Source organism: Vidua macroura, chromosome 4 (assembly GCF_024509145.1).
Source record: "Vidua macroura isolate BioBank_ID:100142 chromosome 4, ASM2450914v1, whole genome shotgun sequence".
Classification (NCBI taxonomy): domain Eukaryota; kingdom Metazoa; phylum Chordata; class Aves; order Passeriformes; family Viduidae; genus Vidua; species Vidua macroura.
The window spans coordinates 6,263,370-6,287,007 of record NC_071574.1 but is presented as its reverse complement, the minus strand read 5'-3'; the positions used below and the strand labels follow the sequence as shown (position 1 = coordinate 6,287,007).

Sequence of the window (23,638 nt, the reverse complement as noted above, 5' to 3'; positions counted from 1 at the left end):
TCATTTATTCCAATTTCCTGTGCATTCACTTAACATGCAGCCAACAGTTGTACCTCCAGTAGGAGCAGTTCCTAGGAAACTGAGTTTACCCAGTCACATCCTATCATGAATTTAATTGACTATGTTTATCAAACTAGAAGGACCATAAAAAAACCCAAAGAAGTTAAACTAAGTAAACCACTCACCAAGGGGGGATGGGGGGGGGGGAAGTAGGCTACATAAGATACAAGAATGCTTTGTGATTTTCTGCAGCTGTTCTCAGCATTGCTTAGCAAATTAAGTTAACACAGAATGTCATTCAGAACTATCTTTAGTCCTTCTTAGTGTTTTAGCACATTATAACAATTAATCATCTTTTATTAATTCGTGGGCATTCAAAGATGACCCAAGAACAGTCACATTGTACTGGGTACTGCTAACTCATCTTTTATATTAATATTTACACTATTATTCTACTTAGTACTACACATCCATACTACACAGAGAATTTTACAAGTGTATTGAGACCTTGATTTTGGAAAAAAAAATAAATACAGGCCTAAAGGGAATATGAGCATGTGCAATATTCTCTAGACCACAGAGGTAAATATGTGCATAATGCTTTGCATAGGATCCACAGCTGCACAGTCATTCTTACAGAAGAGAAATAATATTAGAATTAGATTTAGTGGTGAACCTTCACTGTAAGGTATGCAGCTAAGCAGGTCAGGTCTGCCTGCCCATTCTGTCCAGGCTTAGAGCTGTCATCTATACCTTGTTTTCATTCAATATTTTTTCCAGGATTCATTGAAAGGGCAAATCAAAACCTGCTCTGTCCTAACACACAGAGGCATTTTTCATAAATGAATCTATGGTCACAACCAGTTCTCCCTCAGAGGAGGCAGACTAAAAACAATGTCTAAAACCAACAGAACCCTTTTAGAAAGTGTTTCTTTTCCAGCACTAGTTTTCTTCCTATTACTTTGCATGCAATTTTCTTCCTATTACTTTACCATGCAATTTTCACAGTATGCTCATCACAGCCCAATGCAAACATTTCACAAACACATAACACGTCCTAGTAGTCTCCTTATTTTACAGGATATTTTCCTTTTTATTAAGCTTGTTTTCATCAGTAATTAGGTGGCCTTAGATGCCTTACCAGGGATAGGATAGTCTGACAGCGAAGTTTTACATTTTGTCCAGGTGACACACTTGTAATTGTTCTCAGGTCTTCCTGGGGAGAGCTGCAAATCTGGGGAGCACTGCTCAACAAATGCGGTCTGTCGAAGTTTCACCTCTGTCCCAGTGGAAGACAGCTGTCAAAGGAGTTAAAGACAGTCAGGGTTAAGGAAGCCTTAGCTGGTCTGAGTTGGGTCAGTTAGCTCATTTTGGGACTGTTTACTCCATTTTACCATGCTCCAGGTCAAAACAGCACAGATACCAAGTGGTCCATTTTCTCTCATTAGAGTAGCTGGGTTTTTTTAAAACCCTCTGCAGCTTTTACTAGGTCAGTCCTTTCATGCACTGCCATAGTCTGTTGGATTAAAAAAGCCTGGAGATCACTATGATAGGCAGATACCTGTCAGTGGCAGAGAACATTTCTCTTGCTATGGGCCTTTAGGTATAGAGAACTTTTCAAAAGGCAAATAAACAACAAATACATTATTCCTTAAATGTGCCGTTAGACAAGTTTAAGGAGTCCACATCCTGGATCTTCTTTCTGCACAGAAAGAAGGCTTATGTGAAAAGAACTACTCCTGATCTGGAGAAATAAAGAAACTTTCTGAGGAGAGGTAAATTAAAACCACCAAAACATCAGTGTTGAAGTAATCAGGAGTAGAAATTTAAGAGAGGAAATCAATAAAATCTTATCAGGTGCATATCTGTCAGGAGAGGGCACATTAGAAAGATGCATTGCTGTCCACTCTTTAGGAATAATACTGACACTTCAATTTCTACCAAACTCATGAAATTACAAGAGCTGTTTACCAACCTACCTGCCAACTATACATTTCCATCTTTCTCTTCTGCCTTGCTGTCCTGAACAACTGTAGCAGGTCTCATAATCTATAGAGCAGGGGAGGGAGGACAAGGGCAATCAATAGCCTTGAAGCTTCTCCCATTTACTCATTCTACAGGATGCTTAAATGGACGACTTGGCAAAATACACCCTTCAGACCACTACAGGGCATATTTACCTCCAGGTGTCCTTAGGTTCCGACAAAGGCTTGTACTATGTGCCATATCTGATTTAGGATACAAACTTCAAAAGGAGCAGCTGTTTGAGGCCTTTAGGACACCCTTACATGATAGTGGAAAACAGGATTTGTACATTCAAGAGCCTCCACATCTTCAAAAAACAGTTATCAATGATCATACTCTGCTTTCTACACCAGCATGCAAGAGTAAGGCCTGTGTCACAAACCACCGTGCAAAGTCAAGAGTAGAAGATCAATAACCTTTCCTTTCTTTTTTATCCCCTTACAAGTGACTTTATCACTATTTTGAGTTAGATTTTAATATTCCTGTTAACAGCGCTATAAGAAACACTTCTGAGGAAGACACCAGTAAATTATCCAATCTATATTCCTGCCCGACAGCAGGATCAACTGTAATTATTTCTGACAGATGTTTTCATAACTTGTGCTTCACAATGTAACATGTCCCTGCAATTTACATTACAGTCAGTGGAGAATTCCTGTTTACGAAGAATAAAATCCATAGCATCAGAAGAACAGTGCTCAACAGTATGCAAGGCTCACAAAGATATGCAAGAATTCACAGCAAATTTATACACCAATTTAATTGCTGGTAGAAAGGTTAATCAGGGTTTATGACCACTTCCATGATGTTTTCCTCCAGAAAGTCTGAGAGTTTTGTCTGTTTATGAAGAGCCTGTGTGTTTAGTATCCTCTTGTGTCAGTTGTTTACACATGCCAAATATCATCTAAAACAGCCACTGCATTTGAATTACCATAATCTGATGAAACAGGTTAATCAACCTGACCAGAAGAGCTCAATCAAGTTTTATCATTTGCCTCTGTTTCTTTTACAGTGTGTATTGTTATAATTGGAGCTCTGTGTAATCCAAACAATGCCCAAAAGCTGCTCAAGTAAAATGTTGGTGGTTGACTTTAAACAGAAGTTCCTACCTCAAAGATACACCAAAAGACAAATAAATTCATATTTGTAACTTTTTCTAGCCAGCATCTGCTGTTTAACAGCTAATCACTCCTGAATAACATTCAACAGTGGCATTAAAAAAAAATCTCTAGCCTATTGTTAAGCAGGATGCAGTTTATCAGTCCATATGTTGAAAGAGATGTACAAATGAAATCCACAGCAGCAGCAATAATTAATTGGATGTTTAAAAAGCAAGATGGATGCCTCCAAGTCTCAACCAGAAAGGCACATTTTACCAGTCACAGAAAGATGCTTCCATTTCCAAGACCTTTTAGTGCATTCATGCCTAGTCCAAGCTGCATTTCAATGAAGATAAAAATAAAATTACTTGTAGACTACACCAGCTCCACAGCAGAAGCACTTCCATGCCTGGAAATGGAAGAGACAACTCCTGAAGCAGAACTTCTCAAAGACATACAGAGTCAGCAGGGCACAAAGCAGCTGTTGCTGCTGACAGGATGGAAACTGAATGTGCAGGAATTCTGCATGGAGTTGGAAGAGGAGAAGGGAAAAAGGAGAAAAGGTATGTGGCCTATGCAAGTCCACAAAATTTATCACAAGTCTTCCTTAGATAAATTTCAAGGTTCTAATGGGAAGGCCAACACTACCAGCAAAGAAGAAGAGTTCTGTAGCAATTATAAATAATCCTCAGCAAAAGAAATGTTTTAATTATTTGCTTAAATCCATAGCACGGTGTAGCCCTTCCAACCTCAGGTGTGTACTGTCCTCCAAAGGACATGATACACTGCCCAGCATGACCAGCCTTTGCTGACTTCTCCTATGTCTACTACAGCTATTGCTGACAAGTCTTACCATGGTATCACAAAGCCCAATGGTATTTGTTGCTTTTCTCAAAGCTTCAGATTAAGGATTTTATCTTTCATTTAAAAGATGTTTCTCTCCCTCATAGTTGCAGAAAGACAATAAAGAACATATTCAATAGCCTTAGAAGGTCAAAACAGAAAGATCATACAAAGATTTTTCATTTAGAAACAGAATGACCCAGTAATCTCTTGTGACTTCAATTCATGATTTCTGAGTACATGGAGACAAAAATCCCACTTTGCAAATGAAAGGCAGACCTAGGCATGAGCTTATTTAGCCAACGTGTATCCATAAATTCAAATAGTTTCTATTCTTGAAAAGATGCCCTCCTCGAACACCAGTCTTTAAAGGAAACTCTAGCAGTTCCTGCAGAGGGAGGAAAAGCAGGTTGATTGGTGACTGGTGTCACTCACTCGCACTAATGAAGGCTGAATCACCGTACAAGAGTTGAGAGTCCAAGCACAGGTATGCCAGCAGGGTGGACAATTCATCTGCTGAGAGAAATTACCACCAACATAAAATCCTGCAGCATTAACTAAGGGTCAGCTTGGTGTAATGCAGAGCCAAAACACAGACAATATCTCATCTACACTGTGACCATGAGCACTGAACAGCAAACATTTTTTACAGTCTTGTCAGTGTATAAATCTACTTCAACCTTTATGAATACATACAAGACAAGTACATGTGTTGGGGATTTTGTGCTACTGAAGTCTCCTTGGCTTAATTTGAGAAAAACTTGCACATGTGAAGGAGCAACTGCAGGGCACTGGCTTACAGGAGAGGATTTTATTCACCAGAAATTGCCCCAGTGTATCGGAGACACTCTGTAGCCAGATATTTCAATGTATGTGTTTTTATGCAAACATGCCACATGACACAGAACACCAAGAAAGTGCAAAGAAAAGACCTGCATAAAAACTGTAAACCAATTTCATTATTAAGAACTGACATCCAGTTTCTCTAGACAACCTTTCAGTTGATGCCACAACAACTTACTAGAATAGAACTTGTACACTATCCATCTAATTGTCCTCCCAAATGCTGGCCTAAGTCAAGTATCCAAGTAGCTACTGATGTGAAACTTGATGACCAGAATGACTGCTAAATATTTATGCATGACACACAGAATCCTTGAATCGTTTGGGTTGGAGGGAACCTCTAAAAACCATCTAGTCCATTCCCCCTGCTGTGGGCCAGGACATCTTTCATTAGGTCAGGTTGCCCAAATTCCCATCTAAGAACAGCCTACGTACACTTCATTTGAGCCACAGTTCAGCATGAAGACAGGCTGCCTTTCACAAAGATGGTCTTAATGATGTGTTGAGTTTGTCTTTACACTGTCCTTTCCTACTGAGATTACACAGGAGCTTTCTCTGTACAGTGGGTATTTATCCAACGCCTCTGAGTGCAAAATCCCAGTGCCTAAAGGAACAGTACTTATGTTTTGAACTGGAGTAGCAAGACAGACAAAAGAATCCCTTACTAGCCAACATACTTCTCATCAGCCAAGGCGCGTGGGTGGAAAAAAAAACAGTGGGTCCAACCACACAGATTGAACTATAAATATATGCAAAAGACTTAACACTGCTGAGGGAAATAAACTCATTATTGTTTCACTGTTTAATTATGATTTCTTTTCCTCTTTGCACTATAGGTATGAATCCATGCTGCCACACTTACACGTATTATCTCTCACGTGTACAATAACGTAAACCCTCGGCACGAAGTTGCTTCTAATGAATCCAAATCAATCACTGCTCACTGAGGAAACACTGAATGGCACTTACTTAACATGAAGACTGGAACAGTTTTAACAACTTATAGCTGGGGCAGAAGGGCAAAAGGAAGAGAGACAAAAAGAGAGAGAGAGATGGACTCTTTTTGCTTTCTTTCTATGGCATTGGCTAAACCAGCCTATTTTGAAACACGCTGCCATGAAGCAGTTAGATACTTCTATCACTATGCAGAGTTTCACAGTACAGTTCTTTTTGTCACAATCATTACATCTGGTAAAATTACTGCAAAGTGGGTGTCAGATATAATGCTGAATTGCTCTGACCTAGAGAAACTATGAAGCACCTGGTAGTGCAGGTTTATACAAGAGCTATTAAGAATAAAGACTGGACAAAATGTTTGGAAGCTATTCTTGACAACATCAATAGGTCATGTTAAAAACCAGTACAAGATTTGAATGCAATAAAAAATAGAGCTGTAAAAGCACATTAAAGATTGTATTTGGTTTGATTTCCAAGAGGCAATCACACACCTCACTTTTGGGCTGAGAATAGGTGGTCTGGTTTTGGACAGACAAGTCTCTCTTTTGAAAATATTCTATCACTTTTCACCAAGGAGAAAAAAAAAAGGGAAACTAGGGTGGAGAGGTTAATTTCTGAAAAAAAAAGTGTACTTTGCTACATTTTTTCTTTGGTTGGTTTGTTGGATTTTTTAAATGAACTTAAAACAAATAGCATAAACCTTGGATTCCTACATGTGCTTTTGAAAAGAATGGCCCAACAGACTGAAGGACCTCACCAGAAGTGAGGGCAGAAAAAAAGAATTATTTTTGGTACTGCCTGTCAGCTTCAGAGGGAAGGAAGGGAACCAAGGTCTAAGTACAAAGGACTTAGTACCATAAAAAATATACATAATCAAAAAATTTGAAATAGCTTTGGTGTTCAAGGTGCCTGAAGTCCTATAGGTGAGGACATGTCATTGTCACAGCATAGCATAAGGTGTGAGGCTGACAAAACTTTCTAAGGTTTCCTTTACTCCCACACCTGCAAGGCATGCAATTATCTGCTGAGGAAGGAACAGGTTTCCTTTCTGATTACCAAAATTCACTCTGCTCCACTAATGAGCCCCTCCTTATGGGCCTGCAGCTGTATTCAGTCCTAATGATACACCACATTGAGTATGGGACACTGTGTCTTTGCACTTCAGGAACATCCCCCCTTATATTTATGTAGCTCCTGTAAGTGTCAGAAGTCACAAGTATACAACCTGGGATAAGCTACATTTCTCTCCAGTTCCTTCAGTTTTTTTTTTTCTCTTACAACATTCACAGCCCAATCAGCAGTGGTCTTATCTTGGAGGAAAACCTCTGTTTAAGTACCTTGACTGTCCTGAGATTCCTTCATTTCTCTTCATGCTAAATGAGTTATGAACAGGCAAACTATTCCCCTACAGTCAGCATCATGTAGGAAAATACTGTGAAAATACCTTCTTCTTCAAGAAAGATGATGCCTTAAGGAGAGAGAGAGCCATCTGATGTATTTAATTAGAAATTTGAATGAGGCTTTAGATCATGAAAACACCATGCTAATGCCCTGTTTCTCATTTAATGTCAACTCTAACTCAGTGTCTGCCACTGTGACAGACTACAGAAATGCCACCCCACAGGCCATTAGGTTTCACTGCTAAACAGACAGATATTGTCCCTACTTACAGCACCCAGAGTTCTCTTACATCCTTCACCTGAAAAGATTTCAGCTCACATGTGCCCACATGCTGATTTCTTGTCTCTCCTGAAACCCAGAGCGGCACAAAGCAGCAGCACTACTTGCCAGCAATGCAACATCTGGGATTCCCATGGCTGGCAAAATGTGCCACAAATTCTAAGTGTAATTCACGTAAAGAAAAGCTCATATTAGTAGGTGTGTACAGATTCATTAACATGCAGCAGTCCTTGCAAGCACGTGTCTTTGCATAGCTACTCAAATTTCTGTAACTGTGACAAGTGTATGCAATCCTATCTTTGATTCCATTGACCTCCTGTGAAGTGCTCTTCAACACTGGTCTTCAGACGAGGTATATTCAAGGAGATCACAGAATGAACAGTCAAGAGATACTGGTGTCTTTGCAAGAACCTCCAACATCCAGATATCACCAGCTGCAGATAGGGAAGGCTAAAAATGACAGCATTCAGAGACTGGACTCATATGCAATTGCTCCCTGAGGTTCAGAGGCACCAGCTCTGGAATACCATCAGTCTCGGCAACATGGAGATGGTAAGCTGAAAAACATATCCATTAAATTCTCATTTCTTTACCTGCTGTGCCAAATCAAGTACAAGGAGGTCTATAGGCAAGCTGGAATAACTACTGTAATTGGCTCAATGGCCTTTCCATAAATGAACATATCAGAAAGGCACTCTGAAAATTTAGTGAGGTGCACAGGAAGAATTCAGTTAGCATTTTTTCTCAAATTTGAAGGGCTACTTATTTTAATACCTTTCCTGGATTTACAGCTACTTCTCTATATTTACTGCTAGATCACTCATGCTGAACTTGAACCTACAGCTTTTCTACATCCTCTACAGTGCAATGAAGCACATCAAATGGCAAGATATTCAAAAACCTCTCTGACAGAGGGCAAGCATGGGTCTGTGTTCGGCATCACTTTGTACTGTCAGATAAGTGCATTCTTGATGCATTAGTGCTCATCAAAAAGTTCAAAACAAAACAACCCCCTTCATTAAAATCCTGTCTGAAAACTGCCAGTATTATTACATCCATTGTATATGTCACACTGGAGGACATTGTGAAGCTTAGAGACAGATTAATAAGGACATGAGAGCCAACCCCCTTTGAAAAGGACAGTCTTTGATGGCTTGGTTCTTTTCTCTGTTTTGTACAGGACCTGGACATCAAATCCAAATGCCTTCAGGTCTCCGAGGACAGCAAACTTTTTGTTATGAATCCCATGTCTAAAGTCAGGTCTCACACTGCCTGTTGCAATAATTGAAAGCAAGCTTCACTCCCACAACAGGTTTAGCATGCCCGCATTAAATTATGAGTAATTTCAGAGTGCTGACGGTCCAGCTTTGAAAAAAAACATCCTGAACACTGCTAATAAATCATGGAATCACAGAATATCCTGATGTGGAAGTGACCCACAAGGATGATCACAAGTTCAACTCCTAAAAAAACCATGGTAGCGTGCAGCAGGAGCAGCACCAGCTGGGCATCAACCCATTTTTTGTGCAGTTCACAGAGAGGTCCACACTGCTGGGACTTTACTCTTCCCAGCACCCAAATTGGCTGATTTAGAGCCAATTGCACATGCCCTGTAAACCTGCACTGGCTACAGTGTAAACATACAATGAACAAGTACTAAATAAAGGAAATAGCCAGTTCAGTACATCACACAAAAGTCTGCCTAAAATTTGTAGATACTCCACAATAATTTGCTTCTCCCTGCACTTCACATATGGAAAAATAGTTTACATAACTGGCAATTGTGTAAAAAAAAAAAAAAAAAGGGAAAAGACAAATATTAGAATATTAAATATTAAAAAATAGTACAAGAAAAAATAATTTAAAATAGGCAAAGTAAGATCAACAAAATCAAGGTACCTACGTATTTTGAAAATGAAATGGTATCTGCAATGAATAGGCATAGAAGAAAATGGGGAAAAAAGGCAGATCACTGTTTTAATATTTTATTCTTATCAGCACAAAACAAGCTTGTCTAGTCAACAGAAATGGACAGTAATGCTGCAACATTAAAACATTAATTATCTAATTAGATAAAATATTAATTAATAGTAGATAAAATATTTGCACAATCAAAGCACTGGATAGAATCTGTATAGATACAAATGTATGTGTCAGGGAACATTTATTTTCCATTAAAAAAAAAAACAAAAAAAAACCAAACACTGTAAGCAAGACCAGCACAACAACTGAGTCTGAAAAGAATGCAACTAAACATGGACAAAAGGAATAAGTAGAAGTACAAGGCTGCTCCCAACTCCAAAATGAAAAGGCTCTACAATTACTTCCGGTTTTCATAGAGGCTACAGTTCAGCATGTTTAGTAAAGAACGTACAAAATGTGTCACCATGAAATTAAGTTTTCAAACAAAGACCCAAATAGTATTAAATAAAAGGCAAGAAATTAATATCCACAGTTTCAGTGTGGAGAAGATACAGAATTTCTCCCAAAAGGCATTCACACTCAGAAAAAATTAGCTAGCAGTGGCTCAAAGTAAGATAAATCTTCGTGTACAGATACTGACAGCATTTGTTGACCCCCATTTCCCAAATATCAGTGGCATCTTGTTTTTGGATTACATTATTTATAAAAGCCACAAGATTTCTTACTCTCATAACAGAGGAGCTTTCTATGATTTATATAGATGTTTCAAACTTAGGAGTAATTTTTTTGTGCCAGTTCAGTAACTTCATTTCTGATTATACAACACATATGCAATCTCAAAAAAATTACTGCAGTTGACATTTTGTCTGGTAGTGAGTTATTGTAGTCAATAGATATCTTTCCACTGATTTCACTGGGCTTTGGATTATTCCATTAAAAGGTGTTCTGCTTCGCAATAAAGGTCGCATATTTATGGCACCAACCTAATAGCTTTTGGTTATGTTTTACAGTCCAGATTTAGCAAAGTAATTAGTCTGGACCGTTCTACTTCCCTGATGGATATGCTGAAGTACTTTGTATAACAAATCCAAGATATCAAACCGAAAATTGCTTAACTGATAAACTGAAATTTAAGCTAAAGCATCCTTATTTCACTACCTCAAAAACGTTGTCATTTTAAGAGGGACTTGTCACCCCTTAAATATTACATAAGATCCAAGACCAACCAATATATTTTAGTCAAAGCTGTGGAAGACGAAGCAAAAGTAAAATTAGAAACTTCTGGTTATTAACATGTTAACATAAATCAGTGTGGCATTACTGAGTGAGCTGCAGCACTAGGTCATTGTCCCAGTTAATCACCAGAGGAAAGAAGGAATGCCATAGAGGAATGGAAAATGCTTTTCAACCCTGGCACTCACCATTGCTCTTGTGATACTGTGAATAGATGGAGATTGAGTCCTACTGCTGTGGGAGCAGCCAGCACGCTCCTCTAGGCACAAGAGCAACGGCAAAGCCACCTCGTGAGCCTCTGTCCTCCTGCACTGATTGTAAGCTGCTGCTGAAAACAGGTAGCTAGTGGTCACATTTTTATGGTGAACTACTTGTTATTTGCTCATTTATCTCTTCTAGGCCCTTAACTGTCATGTTATGAGCTCATGTTTCATTAACCATATATACTCACAATAAAGTCATATAATGAAATATGTAATATGTTCTTACTAAGTATATTTATATACACCTTTATATTTACATAGACCATTGACAATGTCACAGATTTAGATTACTATGCTTTATTTAAGTTTTCTTTCACCAGAGTTCTAGAGTTTAAAATGCAAAATGAAACAGTTTAAAACAATTACTGAAAGCACATGCTGCACAGCAGCCACAAGATTATAAGAAATAGCAGCATATCCAGCTGCCTTGAATGTCCCCAAACCAAGACCCTAAGTTAGGTTCACCAAGCAGGTTTTTACTGCTGGACATGTGAAGCAAAGCCCAATTTCACATCATTGACCTAGCATCTCCAAAAAAAGCCCTAAGCCACCACAAACAAATTGCATACAGGTTAGATAAAAATGTCTGCCACAGATTATTTTCAAAGTTGCATTTCTAAGCCATTTTTGCAGTCTCAAAGGAATCCTAAGTTTTTTCTTTAATGATTTGAGAGTCTAATAATGTAGCTAGGCACAGTTAAATACTAGGTCAGCCTCTTGCTGCCAGTGTCTGCATGAAGCATGGGTGGAGAAATGTGAACGAATAATAGTGCTTCCTGAAGATGTGTCCCCTCTTCCACCCTCTGAAAAGTTAATTTGCATAAGAAAAGCAGCAGGATATCCAAAAGCTGAAATATCAAAGTGAACTTACTGGCTCACATTTCATTTAGCTTTGGTCATAATTCTGGTCTCCTCTCAGTTCATTTCACTGTCTGACTCTCATGTCTCCTTGATGTAGTTACCTTTACCGGTTTATGATCTGTGGTAGCACATGAAGACTGACTGACATGGAAGCTGCTTTTGTAGATGTGCTTGACCTTATACATGCTCAAAAAGATTTAATTCTCACATTCTTACTACTTAGAACAATGAGTGAGTTTTGGACATAATTAAAAGCAAAGCACTACAGAGCAAGATTGCATTTCCATGTAGTTGCTCTTTGTTTGAGGGCCTCTCTAAGTCAGTACATGAACTGCCTTAGAATTCACAAGTCACAGTCATAGAATGGTTTGGGTTGGGAGGGACCTTAAAGATTGTCTTGTTTCGACCTCCCAGCCATGGGCAGGGATACCTTTCACCAGACCAGGTTTTCAGAGCCCCATCCAGCCTAGCCTTGAACACTTCCAGGCTTGGGGCAGCCACAGCTTCCCCAAGCAGCCTCTTCTGGTGTCTCTCCATTGTCACAGTAAAGGACCCATCGTGCACCTGATCCCATTTCCCCATCCAATTCTCATCCACAAATGACTTGCAGGCAGGCAAGATACTATGAAATTAGTGTTGGTTACCTACCTACCCCATTACCTGCCAAACATTTCCAAAGACCATCCCACCACGTTTAACTGTGCCACTTGGGTAGGACCTCTCCATACGTACCAATGTAACCAAGATCAGGAGAAATGAAGGCCTGAAGGACAAGACTGCCAACTGTAAGGCTATAATCAGATTGTTTTCTTTAGCCAAGAATTTTACTTTAGATTGCATTCAGTAAAAAAAGGCAGGTCAGTCAAAAATATATCTGGTTGACCTAGAAACCATGCACCATAGTCAGTTATTTTTACATCTCTTTCCATGGGTTTATGTTCCTGGACAAAACTTAACTCATAAGTGTTCTTACAGTTGACGTATTTAGACAAAAATCCCTATGTATGAAAAATTTAATGGGCAGTGTTTGTAGTATTTGCAGCATCTGTTACCTCAAACTACCTAGAGATGCATTTTCACTAGCTTTAAAGAAAAAAAAAAAAAAAAAAAAAAAAAAAAAAAAAAAAAAAAAAAGCTTTTCATTTTCAGTTCAGAAATCACAGGTTACAATGATTGAAGAGAGTTCTGTCTCCGTAATTCCAGCTGGCTCCTCCATCAGCACAACACAACATGACAGCTTTCACAATGCATCACCCTCCTTAAATATAAACGCTATCTTTCTGAAGTACTGCCAAGAAGTTTGGCACAGTTGCCAGCCTGGATTACGAGCAGAAGACCACAACAGCACTGACTTGCTCAGAACAGAATGCTTTTTGGGGAAATACATCCATTCTTTTGCAAAAATCAAAGACAACAGGTAAAGTACCAGCCACAACCATGGGAGTCACCTAAATACATACAGTGGATAACCTTTGGTGGAAAAACTGTGAGCATCAGCAGCTGGTGGTCCAACCTCACTGTCACCAGTGGCAAACGCTACATCAGCAGTTCTTTCTAGAGCCACCACAACCAAAAAGACAGGATCTGTGCCCCGCAGAGCAGTTATCCAAAATGGCATGAAGTTGTACAACAGTAAAGAGCAAATATAAAAAAGACAATGACAATAGCAAAAAGCTGAACTATAACTCAGTTAAACCAACAATAGATAAATATACTTTGCTTTTAATGCTTAATTATTGTACAATTTTTATTGCTGTTAATGATACCAACTCCTACTTTTGCCATGATGATCAAGAAGACATGTCAGTGCTTTCCTGAGAAAACATGGGACCTTTCAGATGCTGTTTGGAGCTGCAAAGCTCATTCCCATTTCTCCTCACCCCACAAGCCTGTACAAATCCACTGTCAGAGTTCCCAACTTAGTAAGCCAACTGGCTTAACAAGCTGAAGGTCACTTCAAGATCTCCTCAGCTCCTGCCTTCACATCAGACACTTTGGTTGATGTGAGCTGCCCATCAGCCAGAGCTATAGCCTGTAACACCAAAACACAGCCATAAACCACAAATGCAGTGAAATACAAGGTAAATTGTGAGTGTTTCCATACTGAGTAGTGTTAAGCTCTCAGTGAACAGGCAGACAAGAAAAAAAGAAGTTAATTTTTTTTTTAAAAAGAACTCTTTCTTCCACAAAGCAATAGAAAAAGTAAATTATTTTGTGGGTTTTTTTTTCATTCTTTCAAGAGAAAGTCTCTTCCAGGTCTACTATCAATGAAGAAAATCAATCTTCTAAAATTAAACAAAGCAAACAGAAGAATTCTTTAGAGCTCCCTGTATCCCCCTCTCCTCCTCTCAAACCTGACTATTCACCAAACTCTGAGAAAATATTTGTCTCCTTCATGGTACAAATACATTTTCCAGAAATAACATATTTATGTTGCCAGCATCCCCAATTCCCAAATTTTGCATTCCTTTTATTGCAATGTTTCTTATCGTGCTTCTTGTAACATACTTCTGTGTGTGTGTTTCTATTAAAGCCAATGATACAGCATTTTTTATTTTAAGCATTTTTCCACCCTCTTGCATGTTTCTATGAACTATAAAGGAACCTTTGGAGCCACACAGTGTGAAACTGTTAAAATTACCTATTTTGGGCATGCTGATGTGTCAAGAAATTTATGTATACCAGAAAACTTCCTGGAAAATGCCTCTATAATCTTTAGGAGAAAAAATACTATCCTTTCATCTGACTACGGTATGCTTTGGTGTTCTAGGTACATGTAGATGACTATAACCCTCTTTCTTGAAAAAAAGCTTTTCTTAATTCTGCTTGAAGATCAATTTCTGCCTCCTTTTTGGCTGCAGCATTTCCTAGCCTGTTAGCTCTTTTCAGAGAACCTAATTTCTGATAATTTCAGTTTGCTGCAGCACAGGAGACTGAGGAATATTCATTCAAACTACAAGTAAACCCCTATTGTTCCCACGTGGGCTTTCTTTTTAGATCCTTTCTCTGCTCCTCAATGATTAGAAACTTCCAGCAACAATCACATTCAACAAGCACCAGTGTGCTCAGTGAGTTTCACCAGTTTTCTGCCCATCAATGAGCCCCATTAAGATCCCAAGTCCTTCATGAGTGAAACATAAAACAAATAAGGTTTTATTTCATGACTCTCTTCAATAACGCCAGCTGTAAAATGTAGATTCTAACTTACAAAGTCTGTTTTAATAATTTCATACACAACAAAAACCTTAGAGAAAAAGTGGTCTGTCCTGACTCTTCCTGACCCTTCCTATCCATCCCTCTCCCGAGAAAATTAGTATACCAATATCACAGGCTTTTTTTTCATAGGGCTTGTTTTTATGAAACTGCATTATTTTTTACCAGCAATCTAGACAGATAACCAATGTCCATTTCATGCTGGGTGCTGCACATCTTTGTCTTCCAAGCTTATATTTATCTCCCATTGTTCCTACCACAAACCCAAGAGCAAATAGTAGTCACAAGCCTTCAGTTGTCACAATCCTATAATTTGTCAAAGGCAGTGAAAGCACAGTTCTGTACAAGTAGAAAAAAATGAACTGGACTTCTTTCAGTGAACTGTTTGTCCGTCAACTTTCCAACAATCTGGGCAATGCATTGAAAGATATCTTCAACAGCTTGAAGAACTGGCACATGAGTAAAAAAATCTGAGTCACCCAGGCAAGGAAAACCACACTTCAATGTGACTATTAGAAGTAAGAAATGATTAAAAGTAAGAAGCTATAAACTTGTTCCAGAAAGAGTGAATTCTCTTCTGCTCCCTGCCAGAGATTATTGAAACCACTTTGAAAAGTTCCTGGATGTTGCCAAGCAAATTTGTAAATTGCAGCTGCCAACCCAAATCACTAACAACTAAAAGCAGTAAGGGAAGCTATCCAGAAATTATTTAATGACATGGAATTATTTCTACAATCACCTCCTTTCTCTGGGATGCACAGCAAGTTGAGCCCTCCTTTGTGTCTGCTTTCTGGAATGGGAGTTCACTGGAGCAGAAATTCCCTTTATATTTTTGTCTTGTGCAGCACAGATAATGTCACCAGTATTCTGCAAATGCAGCAGTGCAGCAGAACCTCAGCACTAAGCAGCTGATTGTCAAAGTGACTTTATAAACTTAAAACTTAGATTCTAGAACATGGGGCTTTTTTCAAAGCCTGAAAAACTAAAAGAAATCTTAAAACAACACTTCTCTACCTCTTCTTGTTCGCAGAAATAATACATCTGGTACAAACAAGCAAACAAGCTTTTTTTTTTTTTTTTTGCCCTCTCCCCAGAGTTTAGGCATTTTAGGGCATTTCAAAGCTGGCTGATTTGTTCTTCCACTCTTTTACAATATTACATGTAGGTATTCAAAAGCAATCTAATTAGGAGAAAAATTAAAAGTGCAAAAAAACTGCAAAAAAAAAAACCTGCAAAAATACTGCCTTTCTCTACACTTTGTACCTGCTAGAAAACTTATGGGCTTTACTAGCATGCCAAAACAATGTTTGACCCCACACTGCATTGATAAGATCAATCTTTTAGGTTCCCTAAGCGGAAAAAAAAGACCACTTGGTATGAAAAAACATCAAAAAGGAAGAAATTTTAATATTTATGCCTATAATACCCCTTATCCCATATCAGTAATTTAATGGAGGTGAGGATAGTAAAGGGGGACAATTGCTTTGCTAAACAAAATGCCAAAGACCTCGTGTAAAGTACAAATTCACCAGTTTCATAAGAGGGCTGGACAACTTTTTACATGCTACATTGTTTTAAATGAAATGAACTCTCGTGGGTGTCGTACTCCGTTAGTTAATTCTGGAAGTGGCCCGAAGGCCCCGTAACAAATACGACCTTCAAAAATGGCAGCTCAGATATTCTAAATGCACATCAAACCAACCAAAGTGGTCCTAACTCAGTAATCCCTTAAAGATGAGATATGACACAGAAAAATTACCACTTTGAGCCTTGGGACAGAAACATATTCTTAAATTTGGACAAAGTCCCGGAGTGAGCTTATCAGCGTTCCATACCAGGGAGTCAGATAGATAACTGCAGCACACTTATTCGACAGAAAACAGCAAACTGTAAAAATTATGGGAATACAACAGAAAGAGTCTTCCATTGTAGTAAAGAAGTCTGATCCATTGGGAAAAAAAAAAAATCTGTGAAATGCCAAAACAAGAAGGGAATAGGACTAGAAGGAGAAGGATATTATTTGCAGCATATTACAACTGAAACAGTTTCTCATGACCCAGATAAATGCATTCATCAAAAAACACATCAAATGTCTAAATGCAAAATGAATGAGAAATGCAAAAATAGAGGGTCTTCCTTCAAATAATTTATTTTGGGTTTTTCTTTCTTCTTGTCATTCAAGTGTTCATATATCATTTCAATTTAAAGTATTAAAAATACATGGCAATATATTTTCCATTTCTCAGACTATTGCCCAACTTGTAACCTTTGATGTGCCTTGGTGGATGCTTTAAAGAATTAATTGGTCTGACTTTACTACAGAGCTGCATTCCTGTAGCTGAGCCTGTTTGTGCAACAGCTCGTCCTCCCTGGCATTCTTCCTAGATTCTCTTAAGTCCATTACAAAAGTAGGCAGATGTCCTTTCTTAATGACATTTCTACTTGCGTAGAAATTCTGAAAGTTTGTAAACCTTTCTCCTAGTCCCAGACAAAGATATCCTATCATGTCCTTAATGATTCCATCTTTATTGCAATGAATTTACAGGAGTTGCTGGTTTTTTCTCTTTAACTGAATTCCAGAAACTTAAGCCTTCTTACTCAAATGACAGGGAGTCACAATGCTGCTATGGAAATGGTTTTTCACTATAATTAAAATGCAAGGATGTTTTCAATGTATCAAAAAGTAAATTCTTCTTTGTTAACAGGAATAGAAACAGAAATTGCCTGCTTTTCATGTTATTAAAGGATTTGAAGCAAAAGATACTATTTATTTTCAGAACATCCTTTCAAAATGGTCCTTTCACTGTTTCAGCAGTTATCCTAAGATGATAAATTCTAGCCTGAAAAAAATTAAATTCTTCATACCAGGACATTGTATTCACCATCCTAAAGAAAAGTAGAACTCTGTTTCTATTCCTCTGCCATCTTATCACTGTTCTTCCTTTCCTGTTGCCCAATTTTTTTTTACCATTTTTGTCCCAAAGTAGCCTCCACTGTCCCAAAATGTGGAATCTTGCTAAATGGTAATCATCGTTTTAAGGACTGGCTAAAGTTCACAGAATATAAATTTCTATATCTCACATTTGAGACAAAGGAAATTTGGGGTGCTAAGTTCAGGCATGAGCTTTAGCAAAGACAAAATAAGCAACTATTTATATTAGCATGGCTCTGGGCACAATACATTCCCGTTGACCCCTCTGCCTAATATGTTTGTGGCCCAAGTGCCAGAGAGATCTGTTGCTTCAAATTCCAGAGTTTAAGATAACAAAGTTAAACTTTAACAGAGTTTAACAAACTCCAAAGCTGTAACTCCCAAGTTAGCATTTATGGAGTGAGGGCTACAATGGAAGGGATTTCTACAGTGCCTGCTCTCTACGCTCCCCTTCCTCAGCCTGACTCCATCAGCTGCAAGAACAGCAATCCTGGCTTTCCAGAAATCTTGTCCCATCAGTCAGGTCCCACCCCACATGATTTTCATGACAAAATGTATCTTGTAAAAAAACCTATGGCTGCCTTTGACTATCTATTGCCAGTGGCTCAACTTTGAGACATTCTTTGGATGGCCTTCCAAACATATCAACCACAGGAACACCATACAGCCTTACATCCTCTCCTATCAAGTCCTGTGGAGACAAATCAGATGGTTTCAGGATGAAGGGGTGCCCCACTGAAGTCAGTATCTGTCGCTTCCCAATAACATTTGAATGCTGGTTTGGTGGTATCTTTACTGAAGCTCAAATCCTGGACTCAGTAAAATAAAATACATTAACATTTTTTGGCAACTACCTTGCTTTACATATAAGGAAATGTTTGGAATAAAAGGTTTCAACCTCTGATCTTATACTACAAAATTTTCTGGTTTTCAAAAGGAATACTTAGGAGACATTATCAGAACATTTTAAGTATGAAAGACAATGAGACCATGAGGTATATATGGTAAGTTTTCTAAACTATTAGAATACTTAAGTAGCAACAAACAACTTGGTGATTCTGGCACAAGTTACATTTACCTTCTACTTAGAAAAAGACCAACTCCAGTAATTTCTTGTTCTGTAATGAAAACTCATGCTGCTACTATTACTACCCTCCTCTTTCTTGTTTCCTATTAAGAAACTATCAAAGCCACCTGTTGTATTCTACTAATGCTGACAATGTAATACTCATAATAGAAAACATATTCCCTATTCCAAAGATGCTTTTATTTGTCTGCATTGTCTTGATCCAGAAAATTAATATATGTCTTACTTCAAAGCCAACAGTCATTACATTCATTTCATTGGCATTCCTTACATGCTTAGGAACTTGCTAGTGTGCACTGATCAAGGAGAGCAGCACGCTACAAATAGAGCAACAGTGCATTCCTGACCTGAAGTTACTCAGTTTGTATGGAGATTTGAATTTCTAATTAGTTAGCTAAAATGTCATAGTAAAAAGCACATTGTAGGAGAGGAGATTCAGTGGACAACCTGAAGTACCATCTGGATGTGCAGTGTGATTTCAGAATGAAGTCCTGCTGTTTTGAAACTCTCATGTAAGGTAGAGTTACGGGCACAGTATACCCTAGCTAGGAGAGTCCAGCCTCTGTTCTTTGTGTGGCACCTTGCCAATCATTATTTGAAAATCTATGGTTTACTTGCAGCACTGCTGCCTCCATGATCACTTGGTTTATTTTACTAATTGCTCTTCCTTTTGGGAGTGATGTCTTAATATCCAGTGAAAAGTTTCTTCCTCCTTTAGCTTCAGGCCATACATCTTGCCCTAGAATCAACACAAGCATTTGCAAAAGCAAACAGGGAACGAAAATCCCAGTCTGGTCTTGTTTTATTATTTTTCAGTCTGTTTCCTGAACAATAGATAGCAGTACTTTGTTGGTACAACACAGAAAGCCTCATTTGGAAGGGCCGTAGGCAACCACAGTTCTGTCCGTCTTTAAAATATCATCAGCTGTTCCAAGGGAGGAAAAAAAGCAGCATATGAATAATATTCATATCCAACAGCATGCTGCATATCTGCCTCTTATCCCAGACAAAACTGACCTGTCTATATCAAAACATTTAACTGGCCAACTGCCAAGAAATTTTTATTACAATACCTGTAGTCTTCCTCCTTGCTGCTGTTGACAACAGCAAAATGCCTATTCTCAGTTCAAAACATAAAGCCATCACTCTTGATATTTTGGAATTCAAGTCACTTTTAAGGTTTTAGACTACAGAAAATAATTTTTCAATCAAAGCCATTAATGAAAAAGTATATGCAAATTTGTTTATTTGGCTAGTCTATGATATCTTTGTATTGCCAGGACAGAATAATGTGAGCAGAGCCTAACCTTAATCTGGGTAAAGAAATATGAAACCATTGAAAATACAGGAAAATCTCTAAATAAAAGCACAGCTCACAGATGAATGGGTATATTAAAATCTACAGTAAATTTATCCAAATTTATCTTAGTAAGCTTTGCCACAAATTCCACTGTATTAAAAAAAAAAAAAACAAAAAGCACTGACAGTGAAATAAAGCAAAATTATTTAAATTAACACTGACTCTACGACATTTTCCATTTCATCTTCCTATGGGCATTATCCTGCAAAATATTATTTCCAAAACATTAGCTAGCATCTGCATCTAGTACTGAGAGTTAGAAATTGGAAGAATTAGGAGAGTTAGAAATTGTTTCTCAGCATAGGAACATATTAAAATGCAGATGTCAGATAAGGTAGATCTGGCATGTACAATGTGAGTGATTTAACGTGTTAAGGAAAATGCAAATGGAGCTTCAAAAAGCAATTACACCTTCAATCATTTCTTATGTGTGAAACAACACAGTCTACACAAAGACCTTCTAAAAACAGATGCATTTTGAAAAGATGACATACTGGAGGAAATAAAGTTCAGTAGGACAAACAGCTTGAAATTGACCCAGCCTTAGTACATTTCTTAACAGAACTCAACATGTTCAGAGATTAAATGATCCAACAATCTAGGTGAGGCTGCTTTTACCTGCATGTGCAATGTAAAAATTCTAATAATCTGGACTTCTCAGATCATTGGTTTAAGTTATTATTTTGCACATTTTTCAAAAAGGCTATTCTACCCACAGTAAATGAGGCTGGAAATATCAAACATAAATCACAACATCCACATGGACATTGGGAACAGTCAGATAAAAAAGTCATAGTGAAATCCAATAAGCCAAACCTTACTACAGAAAACACAGAGGAATTGGCACAGGAGAGCTCCCTGCTCACTGAGTGGGCTGACACTGCTCCACCCGCTGCCTACCTGCTCAACTCTTCCAGGGCTTCCAAAGAGGTTTCCCAACACCTCAATTTCCAGGCAACAAATCCATTTGTGCAGCTATCAAAGCAATTCTGGTGGTATAAAAATGGATAGGCACTTACAATTCACAGGGGGCAGTTAATTTCAGTAATTCTCTTCATCCTGTGTCAAGCTCTGACTATGTGAACTGTCTGCAAGGGCAGAAATCTAGAACTAGTAACAGACTCACAAATTCAGTGACTTTCCATAGGAGTCTGAGCACATTCAGCTCCAAAGTATCTTTTCTTTGGGAACTCAAAAGTGAGAAATACTCCAAATCAGTGGAAGCCTTCAGAATCTTGCTTCCTGCTTTAATTTCTGCATCTGTTTCAAAAATAAAGGTAGCTTTTTACATTTCTCATTAAGTTGCTGTGAGGGTTCCTAAATGCCTGCATGCAAACATTGTTTTTTTTAAGAAGATAGAAAAAAGAAAAAGTATTTGATTTTAAAAAAGTGCTTTAACATTGTGTATTAAAATTGAAAAAAATATACTCTGTCTTCTTCTTCTTTCCCTTTTTTCCTCATCCAAAACACAAACAAACTACCCAGTGAGCTGAAGCTGATGAAAAACAAAATTGGACTATAAAAACCCCAAAAAGATTGAGAGCTAATTCTTATTTCCTTTCCTCCAAGAACAACTCCATAAACTCTTAGCTTTTATCACACTAAGTAAGACCAGATATACAACGGTGTAAAAGAAATCACAACATGGACCATGTGTCCTGTTTATTTTAATGTTACTTACATTTCCTAAATCAAGAGCACTTCTAAAGCCCACATTTTACTGCACATCTAGCACATACACCAGCTATCTGTATACCACGTGCATTTATCTAGTCAGACTCATTGAATATGGGGTGGTTCTTTGAGCATGGAAGCCTTTTGTCTCTTCTCCTGTCCCTCCCAGTGAACAGCAACACTGCTCATCTTTACCCAAAAATGGCCAGCCGTCTCATTTTCCACAGGCTGTGTTCCACAAGAAATTTACTCCCTGATCCCTCAGCAGAATGTAGTTTTGCTTTGTTACAAAGACCAAACCTGAGGAACTTTCTATACAATCTAGTCATGTCCCTGCTATTACAGCTTTTAAACTAATGTTAGACATAATTTTAATTTAAGGTGTAACACCTGCTTGGATTTGGGTGCCTTTTGGAGTGGGGCTTGGAAGGGGGAATAATCACAGTTAATGTTTCATATTCCAGTCCTGAACAGCAGGTGTTCAGATGAAAGCTCTGAGATATCAACTTGAAATTAACTCTGAACATTTTCCACTGCTGACAGTGCAACAGTTGCTGATAATTTTAATAGTATTGGCAAATCTTCCCACGTCAATAACCATTTATCTTCAACATAAGTGGAGTTATTTGCTTCAGCTTAGATCCTGAACTCTCTAAACTGCTGATTAATGATGGTTCTCATCTGTGACAAGGGACTGAGCAGTCTGTGAGTCAGTTTCAGTTCAGCAGGCCATTTGACATGCCAAAATTATTTCATTCAGAAGATCGGTTCTGCTTAACATCCCAGATGTTTTCCATACACAATGACATCACATGTTGAAACACCACCAAAGTTGCTTCCACCCAGAAAACAGGAGCATTCCTTGAGGACATGTGGAGACGCTCAGGGTCTTTCATTGCGTCAAGGTTGTACTGCTCAGCAAACAAACAAAAAGCTCCTTTGGCTGAGGTAAATGTTTTCCTATGCTTGCTAATATGGGTTCCTGAGATGCAAATTTATCATCAAACCACAAGAGAACACAAAGCCCTGCATGCTCTGAACTCTTAACTCAGAGATTTCAAATCCTTTCATGCTTTATGCTTTGCAAAAAGTTGTTAGTATGAGCTGTGTCTATTTTGTTCTCAGTGCAATGAAGTCCAAAGTAGTTATGCAGGCTGTTGACATGCAGAAATGTTGCTGATGAGTGAAATGATCAGAAGAGTGGTCAAGTACCCAACTTGTAACTCTGTTACTGTCACCTGGTCCAGCTCCATTCACACACTCACAAGGAATTAGTCTTTAACAGAGCAGTTACATTTTCGCCCTTCCTACACTCATTAGGAATATTAGAATTCATTGACCAGACCATTAATACATAGCACAAACGTAACAGTTTGAATTGCTTGCAAGTTGTATTTTGTACATCCAAGTAGAGGTCAAGTTATGGAAGGCCTCCATCCCTTGGCAGAGATGTACAAGAAGTGGTGTAAGCTGCTTTTTCCTCTCTTCAATGACCCAAACCAGCACCTCTCTGCAGACTTTATAAGGGGGCACAGTCTGGAAGTTACCATCTTAGCAGTGCCATTAACAACAGCAGTAATACAGGCAGTGAACAGCAGCCACTGCTAAAAACCAACAGAGCTTGCACTATTCATCACCCTAGCA

General features: G+C 38.3%; 1 protein-coding gene across 15 annotated transcripts in view; it reads right to left on the bottom strand.

Moving 5' to 3' along the window:
- Positions 1-23,638, bottom strand: part of MAPK10 (mitogen-activated protein kinase 10) — a 137,741-nt gene that overhangs the window by 86,806 nt on the left and 27,297 nt on the right. For 12 of the 15 annotated variants that reach the window (XR_008436839.1, XM_053976079.1, XM_053976077.1 and 9 more), the window contains 2 exons: positions 1,980-2,049; positions 1,142-1,298 (listed from right to left, as the gene is read on the bottom strand). The gene's annotated coding sequence lies outside the window, so the exon portion shown is untranslated. Of the gene's footprint in view, positions 1-1,141; positions 1,299-1,979; positions 2,050-23,638 lie in introns of those variants that run through there. The other 3 variants (XM_053976083.1, XM_053976084.1, XM_053976078.1) reach the window with 2 other exon arrangements.